General features: G+C 42.3%; 1 protein-coding gene across 2 annotated transcripts in view; it reads left to right on the forward strand.

The window, feature by feature from the left end:
- Positions 1-486: 486 nt before the first annotated feature.
- The window catches only part of GDPD5 (glycerophosphodiester phosphodiesterase domain containing 5), a 175,752-nt gene continuing 159,156 nt past the window's right edge, over positions 487-17,082 (forward strand). For both annotated transcript variants that reach the window (XM_051987088.1, XM_051987090.1), the window contains exon 1: positions 487-862. The gene's annotated coding sequence lies outside the window, so the exon portion shown is untranslated. The remainder of the gene's footprint in view (positions 863-17,082) is intronic.

The raw sequence follows: 17,082 nt of genomic DNA on the forward strand, positions 1-17,082 counted from the left end.
CCGCTGGGGCATCGGCTGCAGCGTCCTACTCCCCGCCCCGCGCCAGCCGGGGCTACAAGCCCGGACACCGCCCGCGCCTCTGGCTGGAGACGGAGCCGGAGCGCACCGCCAGCCTGCTCCCCCAACCCTGGTTCCTGGATCTCCAAGGCAGCTCGCCAGTCCGGTGCCCGGGACCCGGGACGTCGCCGTGCGCCCCTGCCCAAGACTGCTCTTCTATCCTGAGCGTCCGAGCCACAACTCTGCCTGAGCTCGGATACGCGCCCACTGCCCTCGCCCCGTGTACCGGAGTCCGAGCGCTGCCAGCCTTTGCCCACGTGCGAACAACCCAGGAAGCTGTGCGATCTCGGGCGCAGCCTGCTCCTCCAGCCCGGTACAGCCAGCCGTCCGGACGCAGTCTCCTGGGTTTGAACTCGGCTGGACCCTTCCGCGCCCACAATCCCGGACCCACTGTCTGGAATTAAATTTGGTCGGACCCCGGCTGCCTCCTTGTTTTCCGCTCATCCGGACCAGGACACCATTATCACTCTTGGCTCCCTTAATTTCGGCTAGCTGGAAGCCGGGATCCTATCCTCTGCTCCAGGGCACATCCTCTCCCGTAGCCGGGCGTCCTTGGTCCGGCTCCCCGAGGGCACAGTGGTTGTAGCGGACTCTGCTCTGGGTCCTCACCTCTGGAAGCCTACGCTATATATGTCGGGGCGACTGCCGGCGTGCCGGGCCCTCACCCTCGGAAGAGAAGAGCAGAGGCCGACTGGGTTGGTGATCTCCGTCCCAGAAAGAGAGAGGCTCTTGGGCTGAGGCTAGGTGAGCCCTCAGCATCAAGCCCAACGGGAGCACGGGAGAAAGCAGGAAACATCCCAGAAAGGTGAGTGTCAGATTTGGGGTCTGGGAGCTGGGACTTTAGGGCCAGGATAATGGGAATCAGGTACACTTTCTCACCACCTCTTTTCAGGACAGGAATACCCACATGTAGAAAATAGGAGAATTCACTTTGTCACACCCTGGGCCTCGGTTTCCTCCTTTAAAAGCGAGGCTGTTGATGGTCTCCAAGGTCTCTTCCTGTGCTTAATCTGTATGATGCTCAATGCCACTCTGCACCTCTCAGCTTTTTTTCTGGTGAAAGCTAAGGGCAGAGACTGAGGGAAGCAGAGGAAGAGATGGCTGGGGGGAGAAAGCAAGGGAAAAGAAAACGTGGACAGACAGTGAACAGGAGGGAGAAATGACAGAACTGAGGACATTGTGAGGGAAGGTAGAGAAAGAGAAGGAAAGAGGTGAGAAGGAACAAGTACACGGAGGAGACATGGCATATGAGAGCCATTATATATCTTTCAAAGTGCTTTTATATCCAGAGGCTCTCATTTGTTTTCACATGATGGAGCTGTAATATCATCCCTAATTGACAGAAGTAGAAACTGAGGCTCAGAGAAATAATGACTTGCCACAGTTAGTTGAGGCAAGTTGGAAACTAAATGAAACCTAGATTTTCTGACTTCAAATCCAGAGCACTTATACTGTGCATAAATAGCACTTATATGTTACTATGTATAAATAGCATTTATACAGTGTTTACTTATGCGTCCTTTATACTTTGTATAAATAGTGTTTATGCTATGCTACACTTCCTTGTAGAAGAAAATGAGGACATCAAGGAGAGATGGGGTTGGTGGTAGAATATAAACTCCTTGAAGGCAGGGACCTTTGTATCTCCAGCATCCTTCAAGATTAGTGGTACATAATAGATGCTTAATAAATACTTATTGTTGATGGTGAAGGATGTAAGTCAGTGAAAATAAGGATGGAAGAGACCAGAGCAAAAGGGAAGAGAATATACATAGACAGGGTGAGGGCAAAGTCAGTATTTTTCAGGGCAATGCAATGAAGGATAAAAATTATGTTGGATATCTCCTTCTCTCTTGACACCTAGTAAATATCAGTTCAGTTTAACAGCCAGTCTTCTAAGTGTAGCTGGAGATACTTAGCCCAGTCCTTCAGAGACATGAGATTCCATCAATTGGCTTTGCCATCACCTCTGTGCTGCAGGTCACAACCTCTCTCTACACCTGCCCCTCCCTTTCTTTCTCCCTTAGACTGCTTTGTGGAATAGCTGTGGGTAACTCTTTGTTGTTGGGCCTTCTCTTTGCTTAACTACACTGATCCTTTGAGGATACATCCATGCCATCACTAGCCCGATACTTGGCCAGCTGGAGTAGGATCTTCCAGGGCTTAACTATTAGAGGAGTACTTCAGCTGATATATCTGGTGATTCTACAATGGTTGAACTTATGGCTTGCTTCTGGAGAGATTAGTCTAGTGGGTTGGGTTGGTAGGGAAGACAAAAACCTTAAAAAATAATTACAATGTAAAACAGAATGTGTGTTACATAGTACTCTATGAGGTTTTCAGAATTGGAATAGGAGTGGAACCCAGTGGACTTGGTCTTCTAGGCCTTGGACAGTCTGTCTTTATACTATCTTTTGAGAGGTACTGCATTTTATTCCCCTTCCTGTATGCCATTCTAGGTGGCCTGACCCAGAATTCAAATCCTGCCTTAGATACTTCATAGCTTTGTGACCCTATGCAAGTTAATTAATTCAACTTTCAGTTATCTTATCTGCAAAATGGGATAATAATAATACTTACTCAAGAGTTGGTGTGAGGATTAAATGAGATCCATATAGGAAATGATGAGCAAGCTAAAAAGTATTATGTAGATACTATTATTATTAAACCATATTTCAAATCATTCCCCAGATAGGTAAGATGTGCATACTTTAATCTTTCTGCCCTGCCTTTTTTTTTTGTCCCAGCACTCATTTGTATTTTCCTTCAAAGCCCAGATTTCTCCCTTCCTGGAGGCCTTCCTTTATTTGTACACCTGCTCCCAGGATCATTCTTACTTTGGAGCCCTATTATACAACAGACAATCAATAACCATTTATGAACCCTTTGCTGTGTGCCTGGCACTGTGATAACTACTTGGGATTGAAAGGCAAAAAAATTCCTATCTTCCCAGAGTTCACATTTTGATGGGAGAGATAACATCCAAACAACAATTTTTTCCTATTCCTTTTTTTTTTTTAAATTAAATTAATTTTTTTTTTTTAAGCAACAGCCTGGGTTCAGATTCAGAACTTAGTGTTAAGCCTTAACTTCCCCATGGCTTTGATTTCCTCATCAGTATGTTGCACTTACCTCACAGGGTTGTTGTGAAGATGGAGTGAGATGATGTCTACAAAAGGCTTTAGAGGCATTATATAATTGTCAACTATTATTATTTTGAGTTAATTTATTCATTTGACTTAGAGATGCAAGGAACCTTAAGGCTATTGAGTCTTCCCTCATTTTATAGATGAGGAAACAGAGGCTGAGAGCTGGTGACTTGCCCAGAGTAATACTGAAAAGAAAGTGTCTGGCAGAATTTGAATCTGGGTCTTATCTGACTTCAAGCTCAGTGCTCTCTATCTTTCCTGTACTTATCAAGTATAAATCTGACAACCCAGTTTTCTGCAGGACTCTGGAGGAGAAAGGATGTTAATGTTAGACCATGTAAGGGGTAAGGATTTAGCCAGTCTGTTTTGTGTTAATCTTAGTTCTTATATTCAAGCAGGAAAACAGAGATAGTTTAGTTCAGAAGAGAAGGGGATTGTAAAATGGTGACAGTGATGCTTGCAATGGGGTCCTCATGGGTAAAAGACCAGCTTTGGAATGAGGAAGCCCCAGTTTCACGTCCTGGCCTATGACACAAACTCCTTGTATGACTATTGGGCCATCACTTAATTTCCTAGTGCCCTAGATCATTGTCTTTTTCTTTGGGTTCCTATATTTCTGAGATCATAGATCCAAACTGGACAAATCATATGTGGCTTACTGAGCTCTCCTGAGGAAAGGGTTTTCTAAATCTGTCATGTTCTATAGAGATGGAAGCTGTTTTTAGAAAGGTGAGCAATTCTTATGTCTCTCTTGTCATGGATGATCATTTCTGAAGCCAGCATTTATTAATTGCCCACTGTATGTTTGGTTGTGGTGATACAAAGACAAGAAAGCAAAAATACCCCTGCCCTCAAGGAGTCTATATTCTCATTGGGGAAGTAAGGTCAAGGTTATTTTGGGAGGGATTAGGACAGACTTTCTGTGGACCAGAGCTTGCTTGAGCAGAATCTTGAAATAAGCTAGAGATTCTCAGAATGAGACATACACTTTTGGTCAAAAGTGTAGAAATATATTTTGTTTGCTTATTAGTTACAAGGGTTTTACTTTTTAAACTTTTTTCAAAATTTCACCTTGAAGGAGGGAGTACAAGAGAAAATAAATGCTTATTTATTGGGAGGAAAATGATTAAATGAAAAAAAAAAGAATTCTGGAGAATCTATGAATTGGTATTGCACTCCAGGTTTGGGGGATAGCTTAGACAAATAGAGATTGGAACTGTATATCATGTGTGAAAGATAGTTAGGAGGGTAGTTGGCTGGACTTTGGAGTTTCTGAAGGATATAATAAAGCCTGGAAAAGAAAGTCCTCCACCATCCTATTCTAACACTTTGTTCTGCTATTGATGTCACCCTGGGTTCTCCAAGGCTACATTTGGGGCAGATAGTCGCAAGCTGGAAAGACTCTGAGACCTGGCTTGGCATTGGAGATCCACTGCTTAAGAACCAACCCAGGACAACTTTGGGTGATGGATAATTCACCTATAGCAACACTGAAAAGCTCCCACGGTTTAAGAGAGCTTGGCAAGTGTATTTGGTAAAAGGAGTAGTACCCACTAATGGTCTCCAATAGAATTATGGCTCCTTGAAGCATTAGTTGTGATATCATGGAATTGTGGGCTGCATGAGACTGATCCTTATGAAAACAAAGGCATCTGTAGACATGTGGACTTTTTGATCTCCCAGGGCCCTTGAAGATCTCAAAAACCAACCCTGTCATTTTGGGGGAAGGACTTCCCTTAGGAAACAAGACCAAGTTGTGGCAATGCTGTAACTAGGACCCAACCCCCCTGATCAAAGTATCTTCCCTGATATGAAAGTTTCTCCTTAAGGGTGTTCTTCAATTCCTAATTATCCTATACTAGCTTAAAAGATGCCTTTTTACAGTCTGGTTCCAATCTATTTTTCCAACCTCACTGGACATTATCCATCCCCACCCAACTCTGCAATTCAGCCAAACTGGCCTTCTCTCTGTTCCTCACTCACTACACACTTTTCTCTGGTCTCTTGCTAGGGACCTTTCCTGTCCCTTGAGCCTTTGCCCTGTCCATACTGTATATCTGGAATTCACTCCTTCCTTATTTCCCCCAAAGAGTTTCTCTTTAAGGATCACCTTAAATACCCCTGGCCATTTTGGAGCTTTTCCTTATCTCTGCCAAATACCCAGTGTTATCCCTCTGAAATCACCTTGAATTTACTGATTGTCTAGATATTCGTTTTACTTTATTGATTTTACTTTATAGTTCAGCTGAACATAGTTTTATATATACTTGTCTCCTGTATTGAAATGTAAACTTCTTTCCAGTAGAGACTATTTCATTCTTTGTATGTGGATCCCAGGCACCTTGCTCAGTGCCCAGCATATAGTAGGCCTTAATAAATGCTTGTTGGTTGGTTGATTGAGTTTCCCTTCACTGCTTCCTCCACAGCTGTAGCATGGAAGAAAGAGCAGAGTTCTGGGAGTGAGGCTTCTTGGATTCTAGTCCCAAGTCTGTAATTAACATATATTGATTGGGAGCCTGAACCAGTTCCATCTCCTCAATGCTGGGAGGTTTTTGGACTAATGATTTTAAAGCTTCTTCTTAGCAGGAACATTTTTTGATTCTTACTTCTCTTTTTATTCCAATCCTCCTTAACTCTAGCCTCACACTGCAGTAGGTCTGGCTCTTTTCTCATTCACCAGATTATTTTTGTTTAGTTTGTTAGGATTTGAGAGGTAATCTGATAACCTGAATTTCTTTCATGAGGGGTTGCTCCTGAGGCTGTGGTCCTTAATCGCGTCCTTAGTCCCAGGATTCTGACAGGGTTAGCCTCCATCACTAAAACTCTCCAGGTTTCTCTCCTTCTCACCCATTTTTCCAAAAATAATGATAATGAACAACAATGATAATAGCTAGCATTTATATAGAACTTTAAAGTTTAAAGAGCATTTTGCAAATATCTCATTTAATAATAATAACGATAGCTAACATTTGTATAATGCATACTATGTGCCAGGCACTGTGTTAAGTGCTTTACAATTTTTGTCTCACTTGATCCTTACAGCAACTTTGGGTTGTGTTACTATCCCTATTTTACAGGTAAGGAAACCAAGGAAGGCAGAGGTGAGACATAGTCAGGTCCACATAGAATAGTTTATGGCTGCATTTGAACTCATGTTTTCCTGACTTTAGGTCCTGTTTTCTATGAATTAGAGATTAACTGGCTGCCTGTAAAAAGTGAGATAGGAGGGATGTTGTCAGACGTTCGGAGCCTGAAAAGTTTAGACCAGGGATGGGAGAACTTTTTTTCTGCCAAGGACCACTTGGATATTTACAGTATATTCTAGGTCCATACACAATTACCACCTTAGAGAAATCAAGCAAAGGGAGGTTGTTGTCCAGCTCATCCATACCTTCTCTTGCCTTAGCAAATGATTTCCAGGCCATTAAAGGCTCCACCCCTGGTTTAGATTAATCCCCTTTATTTTTACAGACTGAAGGCTGGGGGTAGGGGGTTGCCTTGGAGGTCCTGAGATCCTTCCTCTTATTCCAGTACTCTTTTTGCCATGTTACATTATCTGATTTTGAAGGAAGAGGGAGTTTCCTTCCCTTTCTCCCTAAACAGTGAGAGGATATTGTACACAGAGAAGAACAAGCTCAGAGAAAGTTTTTTTGTTTGTTTTGTTTGTTTGTTTTGATGTGTGTGCATTTGGGGGTGGAGGATCAGTGGTTGGGGATGCTGGACTTAGTGTTTGGCTAGGAGTCCTTAAAGTCCCTCCATCCTCTCCCCCATATCTAACTCTCTGAATCATCACAGACAAGTTCAGGGAAATTTTCCAAAGCAGCCTGTTGGGAGAGGGCTGGGGCTGAAGATGGTTCTCAGGGATCTGGGAGAAGGGATCTGTGGCTCTGTTTGATCTTCCTGGTTGTCTCTCATCTCTTCAGGAAAAGGAAACTTTTCTTGGTTTTGACAGGTGCAAGAGAGCTGCCATCTGGTTCCCCCTGGACTCTCAGTCTGGCCTCTCTCTTGGGGCTTTTTCTCTACAAAGGTGTGTCTTGAATAATTTATCACACCCCTTAGGATGTGCTGGAGGCTCAGGAAATTGTTACATGCTCAGATAAGCATTTCCTCTTTCCCCTGGAGAGCTGGGAGGTTTGAAAGGCATCGAACAAGCATTTATGAAGTGTCTTAATGTCACAGAGGCCAGAGTCCTGGCCCTGCCACTGGCTCCCTGGTGGCCTTGGACAGTGCTGTGCACAGACATGCATTAAGCATATAACTGTATGTTAGGTACTGGGAGAAATCCAGTTTTTAGATGAGGTGTAGATAGGCCCTGCAGCCTCATGAACCTTTGTCTAGAACGAAGTTTTTCATCTGGGTTTAGTGAATAGATTTTAAAGATCCTTCAACTCCATCAACTTAGGGGGGAAAAATTAGATCTTTATTTCACTGTTTCACTGAAATCTAGCTCTTTTTTTTCATTATCAACATAGGCTATAAACATTCTGAGAAGGATCTCAACAAATTCATATTCCAGTTTAACCAGACTAACAAAGGGGTCCAAGGTTAAGGACCTTTTACCCAGAACAAGGCTGACACACAAACCCAGATATCCATAATACTTGGTAGGGACGTTAGAGAGGTGCCCACAATTTGTAAAATTCCAAAATGAAAAGGATTACTGGGGAGGGGAAGGGATCAAGAAGAAAATGCCATTCCTTCTAGAAAGTCTAAAGAGAGGAAATCATTCCTGGTAAAAATGAGTGAAATGGTCACAGAGAAAATGCCACTTTTCCAGGAAGTATGTAAAGAGTGACAGAGGAGGATTCCAGGTATTAGGAGTGAGGTGAGCAAAGGGAGTAAGACAGTAGAACTAGGGTCCGCTGGGGGTTTAGGGAAGAGACTGACCCAGTTTAGTCAGAATGTACTGTGAGAAGCAGGGGAAATTAAGTGAGATAAGGCTAGAAAGGCCTTTACAATGTCAGATTGTGAAGAGCCTTGAATGGCAGAAATTTGGAATTGATTTTAACAGGTAAAGGATTTTGAGCAGAAATCAAGTGAAATAATGTATTTAATGTGAAATAATGTAAATAATGTGAAAAGTGCTTTATAAATTGTCAGGTCTGAAAGGGAATGTGGAATTCACAGTGAAGATTAATAACATATATTTTAAAGACTTATTATTTTGTTTCTGACACTAGCTATGTAACTTTGGACTATTGTCTGCAGCAGTTTTCTTCCCTGTAACATGGACGACATTGACACTTTATAGGGTTCTTTCGAAATAAGTTTCATAGAAATAATAGTTTGTTTTTATACTAGGAGAGAGAGAAGATCCACGTCTCCCTCTCATAGAAAGCTTGCAGGCTTGTTGAGGAAAAAAAGGTATTGATGCCTGCAACAAGAAAGAATGAATGGTTGGGTTTGTGTTGTTTGTCCGTTGTTCTTAAAGACGACCATGACATTAGCGAGGTGGTACAATGATGTGCAAATGATTTGGATTTAAATGAGGGAGGGCTGTGCAAAGTCTTCTGCCTTGAGCCATCTGGGTCCTGTGGCTGGACACAGATTAAGACCCTGCCTCTGCCAAAGTTCAGAAAAAGAAGCTTGTGACAACTGAAACAATCAGGGAAGACTTCCTGGAGGAGGTAGTGCAGTTGAGAGGTATTGGGGGGGGGGGCAGGGCATAAAGAGAATGCTATGAAGGAAGCCTTAGGATTTGGGACTTTGGAGGCTGCCATTAGGAGGCGGCTGTGGAGCTCAGTGGATAGAATGCTGAATCAAGAGTCAGGAAAACTGAGTTCAAATTTGACCTTAGGCACTTAAAAGTGATGTGATCCTGGTCCACTTTCCTTAGCTCTTTTTACCTTAATAGTCCATTAGGAAGGAAATGGTAAATCACTTCAGTATCTTTGCTCAGAAAAGCCCATGAGCACTATGGTTGTTGGGGTCACAGAGTTGGACACGAGCGAACAACTGAACAACAACAGCGTTCTGGCTGGAACCGAGGAGGTATGTTACAGTACAGGGAGAAATTCAATCCAGAAACACAATAAGGGCCTCTGTTCTGTGTGAGGCAGAGCAAGCCATTGACCAGAGAGCCGGCCACCAAATTGGGTCTTGCCTCGAATGCATCCTGGCTTAGAGAAAGTCACCTCAGTGTCCTGCACACTCAGACTAAAACTCAGAATCGTTCTTGATTTACTCTGGAACATTTTCTGGGGGTTCCCTTCACCAGTGGAATGGGGCCATTGTGCTACCTGCTGGCTGTACAAGCACAAAGAATGGTTATTAGGGCCTGCTTTTAGGGAGCTTCCATCATACCAGGTTTAGGTTTTCCAATGGGGAAATACAAAGTGATTTCAAGAAAGAGAATGCACAGACAGTTGAAGGTGACTGGATACTCAAAGGTGTTACTGAATTTTGATCAGCTTCGTTTGCTGTTTTGTTTGGGGCCATATCCTTTAGCAAAACCATCCATTAAGAAGGGGAGAGGTTGATTTATGTTGCTGGGGAAACCCCAAATTATGGCTCCTAAGGTATTTAAATAAGAAGGTTTTCAAAGTCCATCTTTAATATTATTTCTGAACATTTCATATTCTCTGTGCTTTTCTATTTCTAATGTTATATGTTCCAGGATTCCTCTTAACTCTGACATTCTGTATTCTAAGATCCTTCCCAACTCTGACATCCTGTGTTCTAAGGTCCTTCTCAAATATGTTATTCTGGGTTCTAAGATCCCTTCCAGCTCTGATATTTTCTGTACTAAGAGCCTTTCCAGTCTGACATTCTGTGCTCTAAGGACTCTCTCAGTTTTGACATCCTGTGTTCTAAGGTCCTTCTCAAATGTGTTATTCCGGGTTCTAAGATCCCTTCCAGCTCTGATATTTTCTGTATTAAGGGCCTTTCTAGTCTGACATTCTGTGCTCTAAAAAACCTCTCAGTTTTGACTTACTTTATTCTAAAGTCTCTCCCAGCTCTGACCTTTTGTATTCTACGGGTCTCCCAGTTAAGACATTCTGTGACTCCTGATGCTTGTATCCATTAGGCCGCAGGGAGCTATAGCAGATTCTTAAGCACAGTGAGACAGTACAGGTTATGTTGGGAGTATGGCACTGTTTTCCCTGCCTGGCCATCCAAAGTCTAAGAAAGGGATGCCTGCTCATCAAAATGAGCAGACTGCTTCTGCCTGAGGCTCCTTCCCCCTTGGTAATTAGCAGCTGTGCTAAATGGAGAGCCCTGTGATTTGGAGCCGGATGAAGGCAGTCTGCTGGCTGGCAGGAGGGTGGGATGGGAGGGGTTCCAGACTTAGTCAACTGATGGTGTCAGACTGAGGGAGTTTACAACAGGAAAGAATCCTGCCGTCCTCTGAAGGGCTCACTCAGGCACAGTGAAGCTCTGCCCTCCCTGGGGCCCATCAGTGAATTATCTGACACAGTCAGGGCTCTGTAGGCTCACGGCTTCATCAGGAAATGACTGTATGGGTTATCAGCCTGGGCAGGAGACATGCTGGGGGATCCCTGGGCCAGACATGTCACTCTCATGTATTCTCATGGAGTATTTCTTCCGTAGGATCAGCTCAAGTTCCCTGACTGCATTTTCATGCTGTTTGATTTTTGGCCTTGTCCTTCTATAAACACTGCCCAGAGGATCTTCTACACATTGGAAGCTTTCTGAAAAGTTTGGTTGTTTTTCAGTTTGATGGGATCCCATTTGGGATTTTCTAGGCAAAGTTACTGGAGTGATTTGCCATTTCCTTCTCCAGCTTATTTGACAGATGAGGAAACTGAGGCAAAGAAGGTTAAGTGCTTGCTCAGCATCACACAGCTAGTATGTGTCTAAATCCAGATTTGAACCCAGGAAGATGAGGCTTTATGGATCCACATCCCTCACTTTATCCCCTGCATCACCCGGCTACCCCAGTCTTTTGGGACCCTGTGGATTGCTCATGTGTTATTCCTTACCCTTATTGCATAACTAACTAGCCCCCAACATTGGTTGTTCCTGTGTGTCCCTGATGACTTTAATGTCACATCTCTAACAATGTTTTGCATCCTATTGACATTCACCATGAGTCTTTCCATTTCCCTTTGGGACACTAGCAGTTTTGATTATTCTTTGATTATGCTGTTTGATAAGTCACAATCATACCACATGAGCTGGTATATTGATGTTAAGGCTTTGATGGCAGAAAATAGCTTGGGGGAGGGATTTTATACTTTGAAAGTACAATTTAATCCCTTTTCCTTTTTCATTCTGGATCCAAGTAATTGTTTATCTGGGGTGCAAAAGGTACTGCTTGATTAATGCCCATTAATCAGCTTGTCCCAATTAGGGCCAAGAGGCTTACTTTATCCTCTTGTTTTTTCCTGTGTGAGTGGGAGAGATGATATCTTTTGAATAGCCAAGAATCTCCTTGAGAAGACCCCATAGGGCAGCCCAGGACTCCACATAAGCTGTACTTTCATTTGCAAAAGGAAGAACTCTTGAGCATAGAGTCTGTTTATCATCAATATCTAGAAAGTCATCATCATAGCATCAGAGCAGGAGAAAAGTGTTTATTGAATGAACGAATGAAGGAACTTCCCATTTTGTACAGGGAATCTAGAAGAGATGCTAAAATTAGAAAATACAACTTACCCTCAAGGATCTCACAGTTCAGTAAGAAGTGAGTGAACATAAGTCATATACACAAATAGATATTAGAATGGAGAGGAGGTCAGATCTGAGAGAGGAAATTCCCAGCTTGGGGGGAAATCAGGAGAGGAAGTATTATTGTAGAGAGTATGTTGAATGAAAAGTGTCTAAAAGGGAATAAAGGATCAAAGGAGGAAGTGCTGTTCTATCTCAGATCCTTCCTGTGTAAGTTCTGGGCATATTCCTTGGATACAAAAATGGAGAGGGAAGTTGAACTTTCTGGCCTTCAGAAGTCCCATCAGTAGGAAATCTGTGTTCCTGTGAGATTGCTTTTAGTTTTGGGGGATTGGGAAGTGGTGGTAGGAGAAATCAGGGAAGTCTTTTTGGGAGAAGGAGGCAGAAATTTAATTAAGCTTTAAAGCATGTGCTGACTGGCTGTCACCAGCAAAGATGAATAAGATGCAGCATTCCTGTATTGGAGTTTTGTGATCAAAGGAGTAGAGTGGAATTCAGGGGCTATTGAGAAATCTGGTTTGAGGGGCTTGAGGGAGGGACAGGGAATAGTATGAGATAGATTGAAGTCCCGAGACTTGGTTCTCACATTGGGTATATTCCAAGGTCCTTTCCTGCCCTGAGGTTTCAGAATTCTAACAGTACCAGCTCGATCATGCTAAGTGTTAGATGGTGGGTCAGGATCTAAGGAAGGGGCTGTTACTTTAGGCTGGGAAGCCTTCCTGGAAGAGGAAAGATCAGATTCTGATCAATAGAAATTTGTTGTCCATCCAAGTTCTCTAAAACACACCTCTGGTTGGAAGTAATGTTGGAGAACGGCCTCTGGGGGCTGAGTTGGAGCTGTGGGAATGAGGGTTGGCATGGTGTTCGTGTGACCTGACTGGGGGAGGAGAGGGAAAGAGATGTTTTTCTTTTCCCTCTTGGCACTTTTCACTTCTTATCAGAGTGAATGACCCAGTCAGGATGAACAGCCCTGGTTCCAGTCAACAAGAAGCTTCCCATTGGGCCTTAAAGAAAAAGGGAGCTGTGTCCTTCCCTCCCATCTATTCCACAATCTCTTTACCCTCAGAGGCAATCCAGTCTGAGCCCCATATGGAGGAGGAGGTCCCTTATTTAAAAAAAAAATCTCCTGTTTATGCAATCAGACAGGGTAGAGACATGGAAAGTACCCTAAGCTGGAAGTTGGAAAGGGGTAGAGGGGGTAGAAGGGGAGGGAACACTGATGTAAGAAAGGAAGCAAAGGGTCTGGGGGGGCTTCATTGGGGTTCTTGACCTTTTAAGCATCTAATTCTGAGAGAGAGATAGTTGTGATTAGGAGGACATTTGCCTAAAAGATGTGGGTTCAAGTCAAGTTTATATTTTGCTACTGACTTGCTTTGAAGAATACAAAGTAAGGGGGTTGGATTAGTCCCTAAGGCTCCTTACCTGTAACTATTGCTTGCTTTTTGGAGTTGGGCAGGAAACAAACTGAATCACTTGCTCCCAAAATCATGTAGCAAGCTAGAGGCAGAGAGACCCATGGGAAGGCTCTGTTTACCCCTAGGCTGAGGGCCACTCCAGATAATTACTGGAGTCTAGATTCTGACCCCACTAAAGGTAGATATTTCAGCCCCATCAGTAGGAAGTTAGGATAGCAGTGACTTGTACCAGTCCAGCAGAGCATTAGTCTCAGACAACTCTTTAAGATAAGGTGTACAAGTAGTGTTTATCCCCATTTTGCAGAAGAAGAAATTTGAGGGTCTCAATTAAGTGACTTGTAGCAGGAGTCTGGCATGGAATTTGAACTCAGGTCTCCTGACTTCCAAGCCAGATTTCTTTCTACTGTTCATCACAAGAAAAAGTATGGTGCAATGAAATGGGCTTTGGGTTTCGGCTAGGATCTAATTTCGAATCCTGGCTGTCATTCATTTTCTTTGTGATCTTGGAGAAGTCATTTCATTTTAAAATATTCTCCTGGGTCTCAGTTTCCTCATTTACATCATGAGAGGATAATGTCTTGACTGAAGAATGCATATTATTGGGTAGCGTCCTTCTACCCTCTCACTTTGATGATTAGACTTAGTTTTGTGATTTCCCCCGGTCCTCCCATGGTCCTGTGCTGTGAACCTCAGTGCGTGTGCCTTGAAAGAATGAATGGCCAGAGGCCGAAGTGGATTTTGGAAATCCTTGTTCTTGGAGTCCAAATCTTTGAGTTCCTAGCTTCTTAGTTTCTTCTATCTCAAAATGAGGGTGGTAATCCTTGCATTGCAAGAATACTTTCCCTCACCCCAGAATGTTGTGAACAAAGAACTTTTTTTCATAGACCTTAAATTGTTATTGAAATGAGAGTTGTTTTGTTATTCTTGAAAACTAAACTTTTTTTTTTTAGCCTAAACAACCAATGTAAATTACCATTGGCAGCCAGACTCAGAACTCTTAGACATCCCCAAACCCCACCTCACTATTGAAATATAAAATAAATAGCTGGTTACCTCGACCTTTAGTCCCACTTTGAATTGAAGTTGAAAAATAGGTTCCATTTTTATGGTACCTTGTAGTTCCCAAAATACTTTTCCCTGCTGAGATTTTGTAAGGCAAATATTAGGGAGTAAGGATCAAGTATTATTCTTTGCACCACAAAGAAAGTTGCTATTGTAAAGAAAAAATTGAGGCTTGAGTAGAAACCATTAGATCCTAGATTTAGAATTGGAATGGAATTCTGGGGTCATCTAGTCTAATATCCATAATTAACAGCTGAGAAAATTGAAGCCAGAGGTCATACAGGTAGGTAACAGTTGGACACAGGTCCTCTTGATGTTCTCTTATATCAAAATCTTTCTCCAAATTGATATCCTGATTTCTTTGACAAAGAGACCTAACTGAATTTCAATTGATAAATGACGGACAAAAGCAGCTACACCCAAAGAAAGAACACTGGGAAACGAATGTGAACTATCTGCATTTTTGTTTTTCTTCCCGGGTTATTTATACCTTCTGAATCCAATTCTCCCTATGCAACAAGAGAACTGTTCAGTTCTGCAAACATATATTGTATCTAGGATATACTGCAACATATCCAACATATAAAGGACTGCTTGCCATCTAGGGGAGGGGGTGGAGGGAGGGAGGGGAAAAAAATTGGAACAGAAACGAGTGCAAAGGATAATGTTGTAAAAAAAAAAAATTACCCTGGCATGGATTCTGTCAATATAAAGTAATTATTAAATAAAAATTTAAAAAATAATAATAAAACAAATTGATATCCTAAGGTTGTGGAAAGTAGTCAGAGTTTGAAATCAGCTCTCCTGTTTTGTGGTCCAATATTTTTCTGTTCTGTCACAAGATAGAACTGTTCTTGTGCAGTTCCCAGTCCTGGTAATTGGGGTCTGGCTGCCATTGTTCCTGTGTCCTTGACTTGGCTTTGTTATTCCTTATCTCTTGTCCTCTGGGGCTTGGGAGACTAGAAGGAGACTTGCCTTGGCCAGGAGCTTCTAAATAAGGATTGTTTCACTTCCATTCAGTCTGCTTGATGACCATACCTTCCCTCTGCAAGACCTGCTATATGAGGTTTGATTGAAGGAATGGAGGCTGTTTTAACTCAATAAAGAGAAGATTTTAGTGGTGCCTGTTTTTGATTTCCATTTTTTCTCTTTCCTTCTCTTTCCCCCCCCCCCAAGACAGAAAGCATTCTAATATAGATTATTTATATGTACAGTCATATTAAAGAATTTCACATTAGTCACATTGTGAAAGAAGAATTCGAGCAAAAGGGAAAAGCTGCAAGAAATAATAAAACAATAAAAATGTGAAAAAAGTATGCTTTGCTCCTCATCCAGAGTTCATAGTCCTTTCTCTGGTTATGGGTAGCATTTTCCATTGCAAATCTTTTAGAATTGCCTTGGATCATTGTATTTTGGAAAAGAACAAAATTTCTCAAAGTTGATCATTGCATAATATTGCTGCTAGTGTGTATAATGTTCTCCTGGTTCGGCTCACTTCGCTCAGGATCAGTTCATTTAAGTCTTTCCAGGTTTTTCTGAAATCACCCTGCTCATTATTTCTTATAGAATAGTAATATTTCATTACAGTCAAATATTATAATTTGTTCAGCCATTCTCCAGTTGATCGGCATCCCCTTGATTTCCAATTCTTTGCCACTACAAAGAAAGCTACTATAAACAATTTTGTACATGTGGGTCCTTCCTCCCTTCCCCCCTTTTTAATGTTGTCTTTGGGATACAGAAGATAGTATTACTGGATTACTGGGCATGCACAGTTTTATAGCCCTTTGGATAGTTCCAAATCGCTTTCCAGAATGGTTGGATCAGTTCACAATTCCACCAACAATACATTTTCCCTCTTTCCAACATTTATCATTTTCCTTTTCTATCATATTAGTCAATCTGAATCTGTGAAGTGGTACCTCAGAATTGTTTTAATTTATATTTTTCTAATCATTAGTGATTTAGAGCAATTTTTCATATGATTATAGATGACTTTAAAATATTTAAGGGTCTGATATGTGCTAAGTCTTAGATAACAAGGTCTCAGCTCTTTCACTCTGTGATACTGTGCCCACAGGACTGTGGCCTGCTGATAGAAAGCTTGATGATAATTGACCTGTAGGGGCCCCAGCCATCCACAAGCAGCATGGTTCTGATAGCCAATATACAAGAATGGGGGTGATGGTTAGAATACCTTAGTATAAGTCCTTTATGTGACCTTAACCTAATCAATTTTCCATGGTTTCTATAAGATGAGCGAGTCAGAAGACATGCTTTTCCTGCTCATTCTGCTCTTACATTCTCTGCTTCTCTCTAACATTTTTGAAATGTGCCCTATCTGCCCCATCCCACAGATGGGTGTCTGGCTTCTTGGTTCCTTGAGTCCTGGTTGTGAGAGTTTTATTCAGTTGGTCCTTGAAGGGTATGGAGGGAAGGGTCCCTATGAAGGGAAGGAGAACAGGTGTCCTAAAGGGGAAGTGGAATGGTAGGTTAGATAATGAATTTCCCAATCAGTTGGTAGAAGGGGTTCCTTTTTTTGGCAGTTCCTTGGTATGGAGTTTTGCTTTTGTTTTATTAGTTAGGGATGGGGAGTCTACTCTGCACCCTAGATTATCAATCTGCCCGAGATATTACAAGCAGACATAAACATTCAATGATACTTTGATCTGCAAGAGTAGTTTGTTCTGTAGGGCAGTACAACCCCTGATTTGGAGATAGAGAGGCCTTGGAACAAGAGCTGGAGTCTTGGGAGGCCCTTTCCTTTT

Source organism: Antechinus flavipes, chromosome 3 (genome assembly GCF_016432865.1).
Source record: "Antechinus flavipes isolate AdamAnt ecotype Samford, QLD, Australia chromosome 3, AdamAnt_v2, whole genome shotgun sequence".
NCBI lineage: Eukaryota > Metazoa > Chordata > Mammalia > Dasyuromorphia > Dasyuridae > Antechinus > Antechinus flavipes.